Source organism: Oncorhynchus gorbuscha, linkage group LG25 (genome assembly GCF_021184085.1).
Source record: "Oncorhynchus gorbuscha isolate QuinsamMale2020 ecotype Even-year linkage group LG25, OgorEven_v1.0, whole genome shotgun sequence".
Classification (NCBI taxonomy): Eukaryota; Metazoa; Chordata; class Actinopteri; order Salmoniformes; family Salmonidae; genus Oncorhynchus; species Oncorhynchus gorbuscha.
In genome coordinates, this window is record NC_060197.1 from 45,820,172 (window position 1) to 45,826,801 (window position 6,630).

The 6,630-nt window shown below is 44.3% G+C and overlaps 10 non-coding genes across 10 annotated transcripts; all 10 read left to right on the top strand.

Annotated features, from left to right (window-relative positions):
- Positions 1–419: 419 nt before the first annotated feature.
- trnay-gua lies at positions 420–506 on the top strand. The gene is given in 2 exon segments: positions 420–456; positions 471–506. It is a non-coding gene; the product is annotated as a tRNA-Tyr (tRNA).
- Positions 507–1,093: 587 nt separating this feature from the next.
- Positions 1,094–1,180, top strand: trnay-gua. The gene is given in 2 exon segments: positions 1,094–1,130; positions 1,145–1,180. It is a non-coding gene; the product is annotated as a tRNA-Tyr (tRNA).
- Positions 1,181–1,768: 588 nt separating this feature from the next.
- trnay-gua lies at positions 1,769–1,855 on the top strand. The gene is given in 2 exon segments: positions 1,769–1,805; positions 1,820–1,855. It is a non-coding gene; the product is annotated as a tRNA-Tyr (tRNA).
- Positions 1,856–2,444: 589 nt separating this feature from the next.
- trnay-gua lies at positions 2,445–2,531 on the top strand. The gene is given in 2 exon segments: positions 2,445–2,481; positions 2,496–2,531. It is a non-coding gene; the product is annotated as a tRNA-Tyr (tRNA).
- A 587-nt stretch (positions 2,532–3,118) lies between these two features.
- On the top strand, positions 3,119–3,205 carry trnay-gua. Its single transcript is given in 2 exon segments — positions 3,119–3,155; positions 3,170–3,205. It is a non-coding gene; the product is annotated as a tRNA-Tyr (tRNA).
- Positions 3,206–3,792: 587 nt separating this feature from the next.
- On the top strand, positions 3,793–3,879 carry trnay-gua. Its single transcript is given in 2 exon segments — positions 3,793–3,829; positions 3,844–3,879. It is a non-coding gene; the product is annotated as a tRNA-Tyr (tRNA).
- Positions 3,880–4,467: 588 nt separating this feature from the next.
- Positions 4,468–4,554, top strand: trnay-gua. The gene is given in 2 exon segments: positions 4,468–4,504; positions 4,519–4,554. It is a non-coding gene; the product is annotated as a tRNA-Tyr (tRNA).
- A 586-nt stretch (positions 4,555–5,140) lies between these two features.
- On the top strand, positions 5,141–5,227 carry trnay-gua. Its single transcript is given in 2 exon segments — positions 5,141–5,177; positions 5,192–5,227. It is a non-coding gene; the product is annotated as a tRNA-Tyr (tRNA).
- Positions 5,228–5,813: 586 nt separating this feature from the next.
- On the top strand, positions 5,814–5,900 carry trnay-gua. Its single transcript is given in 2 exon segments — positions 5,814–5,850; positions 5,865–5,900. It is a non-coding gene; the product is annotated as a tRNA-Tyr (tRNA).
- A 588-nt stretch (positions 5,901–6,488) lies between these two features.
- trnay-gua lies at positions 6,489–6,575 on the top strand. Its single transcript is given in 2 exon segments — positions 6,489–6,525; positions 6,540–6,575. It is a non-coding gene; the product is annotated as a tRNA-Tyr (tRNA).
- The last annotated feature ends 55 nt before the right edge of the window (positions 6,576–6,630 follow it).

The window sequence follows — 6,630 nt, forward strand, 5'->3', positions numbered from 1 at the left end:
CTGACTCAGAAGAGTATAACTTTTTCAGCAGTTGTACCACGTTTTGGACTTATGCCTAGTGTTTCCCCAAAATCAAGTAATTCCCTGAGCGGGAATCAAACCCAGGCCGCGGTGGTAAAAGAACCGAATCTGAACCACTGGACCAAAAGGGAGAGAGAAAAAGACATTTCGCAGTGAGGGGCTAAACAGCGATTTTATTCCTCGGCTCACTTTTTGTCTATTCCCAAATGCAACTACTTGCAATCTAAGGGGATGTAGCTCAGAGGAATAGAGCATTAGTTGAACGTACGAAGACCTGGGGGCAATCCTCAGCAGCTTCAAGAAACCACCAAACTCAGCAGATTAATTTCTTAAAGGGAACATATGCTTCTGTCGAACCTCTGACCATCTAGGGAATGGCGTTTGACTGTATTTGTCACCCTTTGATAGCTCAGTTGGTAGAGCGGAGGACTGTAGGTGAAATTGCTGTAATCCTTAGGTCGCTGGTTCAAATCCGGCTCAAAGGATTGTACTTTTTCTTGTGGTTTACGCCAACTTTTTGACAGCAGTGCACCTTGACATGTGCTTGACAAAAAATATATTTCCCTGAGAGAAGAAATCTTCACTTGTTGACCTTTGAAAGGAATGTTGGTAGAGCAGCAGAGAGTTCTCGAGATTGCAACAGTCCTTAGGTCGCTGACTCAGAAGAGTATAACTTTTTCAGCAGTTGTACCACGTTTTGGACTTATGCCTAGTGTTTCCCCAAAATCAAGTAATTCCCTGAGCGGGAATCAAACCCAGGCCGCGGTGGTAAAAGAACCGAATCTGAACCACTGGACCAAAAGGGAGAGAAAAAGACATTTCGCAGTGAGGGGGCTAAACAGCGATTTTATTCCTCGGCTCACTTTTTGTCTATTCCCAAATGCAACTACTTGCAATCTAAGGGGATGTAGCTCAGAGGAATAGAGCATTAGTTGAACGTACGAAGACCTGGGGGCAATCCTCAGCAGCTTCAAGAAACCACCAAACTCAGCAGATTAATTTCTTAAAGGGAACATATGCTTCTGTCGAACCTCTGACCATCTAGGGAATGGCGTTTGACTGTATTTGTCACCCTTTGATAGCTCAGTTGGTAGAGCGGAGGACTGTAGGTGAAATTGCTGTAATCCTTAGGTCGCTGGTTCAAATCCGGCTCAAAGGATTGTACTTTTTCTTGTGGTTTACGCCAACTTTTTGACAGCAGTGCACCTTGACATGTGCTTGACAAAAATATATTTCCCTGAGAGAAGAAATCTTCACTTGTTGACCTTTGAAAGGAATGTTGGTAGAGCAGCAGAGAGTTCTCGAGATTGCAACAGTCCTTAGGTCGCTGACTCAGAAGAGTATAACTTTTTCAGCAGTTGTACCACGTTTTGGACTTATGCCTAGTGTTTCCCCAAAATCAAGTAATTCCCTGAGCGGGAATCAAACCCAGGCCGCGGTGGTAAAAGAACCGAATCTGAACCACTGGACCAAAAGGGAGAGAGAAAAAGACAATTCGCAGTGAGGGGGCTAAACAGCGATTTTATTCCTCGGCTCACTTTTTGTCTATTCCCAAATGCAACTACTTGCAATCTAAGGGGATGTAGCTCAGAGGAATAGAGCATTAGTTGAACGTACGAAGACCTGGGGGCAATCCTCAGCAGCTTCAAGAAACCACCAAACTCAGCAGATTAATTTCTTAAAGGGAACATATGCTTCTGTCGAACCTCTGACCATCTAGGGAATGGCGTTTGGCTTTATTTGTCACCCTTTGATAGCTCAGTTGGTAGAGCGGAGGACTGTAGGTGAAATTGCTGTAATCCTTAGGTCGCTGGTTCAAATCCGGCTCAAAGGATTGTACTTTTTCTTGTGGTTTACGCCAACTTTTTGACAGCAGTGCACCTTGACATGTGCTTGACAAAAAATATATTTCCCTGAGAGAAGAAATCTTCACTTGTTGACCTTTGAAAGGAATGTTGGTAGAGCAGCAGAGAGTTCTCGAGATTGCAACAGTCCTTAGGTCGCTGACTCAGAAGAGTATAACTTTTTCAGCAGTTGTACCACGTTTTGGACTTATGCCTAGTGTTTCCCCAAAATCAAGTAATTCCCTGAGCGGGAATCAAACCCAGGCCGCGGTGGTAAAAGAACCGAATCTGAACCACTGGACCAAAAGGGAGAGAGAAAAAGACAATTCGCAGTGAGGGGGCTAAACAGCGATTTTATTCCTCGGCTCACTTTTTGTCTATTCCCAAATGCAACTACTTGCAATCTAAGGGGATGTAGCTCAGAGGAATAGAGCATTAGTTGAACGTACGAAGACCTGGGGGCAATCCTCAGCAGCTTCAAGAAACCACCAAACTCAGCAGATTAATTTCTTAAAGGGAACATATGCTTCTGTCGAACCTCTGACCATCTAGGGAATGGCGTTTGACTGTATTTGTCACCCTTTGATAGCTCAGTTGGTAGAGCGGAGGACTGTAGGTGAAATTGCTGTAATCCTTAGGTCGCTGGTTCAAATCCGGCTCAAAGGATTGTACTTTTTCTTGTGGTTTACGCCAACTTTTTGACAGCAGTGCACCTTGACATGTGCTTGACAAAAAATATATTTCCCTGAGAGAAGAAATCTTCACTTGTTGACCTATGAAAGGAATGTTGGTAGAGCAGCAGAGAGTTCGCGAGATTGCAACAGTCCTTAGGTCGCTGACTCAGAAGAGTATAACTTTTTCAGCAGTTGTACCACGTTTTGGACTTATGCCTAGTGTTTCCCCAAAATCAAGTAATTCCCTGAGCAGGAATCAAACCCAGGCCGCGGTGGTAAAAGAACCGTATCTGAACCACTGGACCAAAAGGGAGAGAAAAAGACAATTCGCAGTGAGGGGGCTAAACAGCGATTTTATTCCTCGGCTCACTTTTTGTCTATTCCCAAATGCAACTACTTGCAATCTAAGGGGATGTAGCTCAGAGGAATAGAGCATTAGTTGAACGTACGAAGACCTGGGGGCAATCCTCAGCAGCTTCAAGAAACCACCAAACTCAGCAGATTAATTTCTTAAAGGGAACATATGCTTCTGTCGAACCTCTGACCATCTAGGGAATGGCGTTTGACTGTATTTGTCACCCTTTGATAGCTCAGTTGGTAGAGCGGAGGACTGTAGGTGAAATTGCTGTAATCCTTAGGTCGCTGGTTCAAATCCGGCTCAAAGGATTGTACTTTTTCTTGTGGTTTACGCCAACTTTTTGACAGCAGTGCACCTTGACATGTGCTTGACAAAAAATATATTTCCCTGAGGAAGAAATCTTCACTTGTTGACCTTTGAAAGGAATGTTGGTAGAGCAGCAGAGAGTTCTCGAGATTGCAACAGTCCTTAGGTCGCTGACTCAGAAGAGTATAACTTTTTCAGCAGTTGTACCACGTTTTGGACTTATGCCTAGTGTTTCCCCAAAATCAAGTAATTCCCTGAGCGGGAATCAAACCCAGGCCGCGGTGGTAAAAGAACCGAATCTGAACCACTGGACCAAAAGGGAGAGAGAAAAGACATTTCGCAGTGAGGGAGCTAAACAGCGATTTTATTCCTCGGCTCACTTTTTGTCTATTCCCAAATGCAACTACTTGCAATCTAAGGGGATGTAGCTCAGAGGAATAGAGCATTAGTTGAACGTACGAAGACCTGGGGGCAATCCTCAGCAGCTTCAAGAAACCACCAAACTCAGCAGATTAATTTCTTAAAGGGAACATATGCTTCTGTCGAACCTCTGACCATCTAGGGAATGGCGTTTGACTGTATTTGTCACCCTTTGATAGCTCAGTTGGTAGAGCGGAGGACTGTAGGTGAAATTGCTGTAATCCTTAGGTCGCTGGTTCAAATCCGGCTCAAAGGATTGTACTTTTTCTTGTGGTTTACGCCAACTTTTTGACAGCAGTGCACCTTGACATGTGCTTGACAAAAAATATATTTCCCTGAGAGAAGAAATCTTCACTTGTTGACCTTTGAAAGGAATGTTGGTAGAGCAGCAGAGAGTTCTCGAGATTGCAACAGTCCTTAGGTCGCTGACTCAGAAGAGTATAACTTTTTCAGCAGTTGTACCACGTTTTGGACTTATGCCTAGTGTTTCCCCAAAATCAAGTAATTCCCTGAGCGGAATCAAACCCAGGCCGCGGTGGTAAAAGAACCGAATCTGAACCACTGGACCAAAAGGGAGAGAGAAAAAGACATTTCGCAGTGAGGGAGCTAAACAGCGATTTTATTCCTCGGCTCACTTTTTGTCTATTCCCAAATGCAACTACTTGCAATCTAAGGGGATGTAGCTCAGAGGAATAGAGCATTAGTTGAACGTACGAAGACCTGGGGGCAATCCTCAGCAGCTTCAAGAAACCACCAAACTCAGCAGATTAATTTCTTAAAGGGAACATATGCTTCTGTCGAACCTCTGACCATCTAGGGAATGGCGTTTGACTGTATTTGTCACCCTTTGATAGCTCAGTTGGTAGAGCGGAGGACTGTAGGTGAAATTGCTGTAATCCTTAGGTCGCTGGTTCAAATCCGGCTCAAAGGATTGTACTTTTTCTTGTGGTTTACGCCAACTTTTTGACAGCAGTGCACCTTGACATGTGCTTGACAAAAATATATTTCCCTGAGGAAGAAATCTTCACTTGTTGACCTTTGAAAGGAATGTTGGTAGAGCAGCAGAGAGTTCTCGAGATTGCAACAGTCCTTAGGTCGCTGACTCAGAAGAGTATAACTTTTTCAGCAGTTGTACCACGTTTTGGACTTATGCCTAGTGTTTCCCCAAAATCAAGTAATTCCCTGAGCGGGAATCAAACCCAGGCCGCGGTGGTAAAAGAACCGAATCTGAACCACTGGACCAAAAGGGAGAGAAAAAAGACATTTCGCAGTGAGGGGGCTAAACAGCGATTTTATTCCTCGGCTCACTTTTTGTCTATTCCCAAATGCAACTACTTGCAATCTAAGGGGATGTAGCTCAGAGGAATAGAGCATTAGTTGAACGTACGAAGACCTGGGGGCAATCCTCAGCAGCTTCAAGAAACCACCAAACTCAGCAGATTAATTTCTTAAAGGGAACATATGCTTCTGTCGAACCTCTGACCATCTAGGGAATGGCGTTTGACTGTATTTGTCACCCTTTGATAGCTCAGTTGGTAGAGCGGAGGACTGTAGGTGAAATTGCTGTAATCCTTAGGTCGCTGGTTCAAATCCGGCTCAAAGGATTGTACTTTTTCTTGTGGTTTACGCCAACTTTTTGACAGCAGTGCACCTTGACATGTGCTTGACAAAAATATATTTCCCTGAGAGAAGAAATCTTCACTTGTTGACCTATGAAAGGAATGTTGGTAGAGCAGCAGAGAGTTCTCGAGATTGCAACAGTCCTTAGGTCGCTGACTCAGAAGAGTATAACTTTTTCAGCAGTTGTACCACGTTTTGGACTTATGCCTAGTGTTTCCCCAAAATCAAGTAATTCCCTGAGCGGAATCAAACCCAGGCCGCGGTGGTAAAAGAACCGAATCTGAACCACTGGACCAAAAGGGAGAGAGAAAAAGACAATTCGCAGTGAGGGGGCTAAACAGCGATTTTATTCCTCGGCTCACTTTTTGTCTATTCCCAAATGCAACTACTTGCAATCTAAGGGGATGTAGCTCAGAGGAATAGAGCATTAGTTGAACGTACGAAGACCTGGGGGCAATCCTCAGCAGCTTCAAGAAACCACCAAACTCAGCAGATTAATTTCTTAAAGGGAACATATGCTTCTGTCGAACCTCTGACCATCTAGGAATGGCGTTTGACTGTATTTGTCACCCTTTGATAGCTCAGTTGGTAGAGCGGAGGACTGTAGGTGAAATTGCTGTAATCCTTAGGTCGCTGGTTCAAATCCGGCTCAAAGGATTGTACTTTTTCTTGTGGTTTACGCCAACTTTTTGACAGCAGTGCACCTTGACATGTGCTTGACAAAAATATATTTCCCTGAGAGAAGAAATCTTCACTTGTTGACCTTTGAAAGGAATGTTGGTAGAGCAGCAGAGAGTTCTCGAGATTGCAACAGTCCTTAGGTCGCTGACTCAGAAGAGTATAACTTTTTCAGCAGTTGTACCACGTTTTGGACTTATGCCTAGTGTTTCCCCAAAATCAAGTAATTCCCTGAGCGGGAATCAAACCCAGGCCGCGGTGGTAAAAGAACCGAATCTGAACCACTGGACCAAAAGGGAGAGAGAAAAAGACAATTCGCAGTGAGGGGGCTAAACAGCGATTTTATTCCTCGGCTCACTTTTTGTCTATTCCCAAATGCAACTACTTGCAATCTAAGGGGATGTAGCTCAGAGGAATAGAGCATTAGTTGAACGTACGAAGACCTGGGGGCAATCCTCAGCAGCTTCAAGAAACCACCAAACTCAGCAGATTAATTTCTTAAAGGGAACATATGCTTCTGTCGAACCTCTGACCATCTAGGGAATGGCGTTTGACTGTATTTGTCACCCTTTGATAGCTCAGTTGGTAGAGCGGAGGACTGTAGGTGAAATTGCTGTAATCCTTAGGTCGCTGGTTCAAATCCGGCTCAAAGGATTGTACTTTTTCTTGTGGTTTACGCCAACTTTTTGACAGCAGTGCACCTTGACAT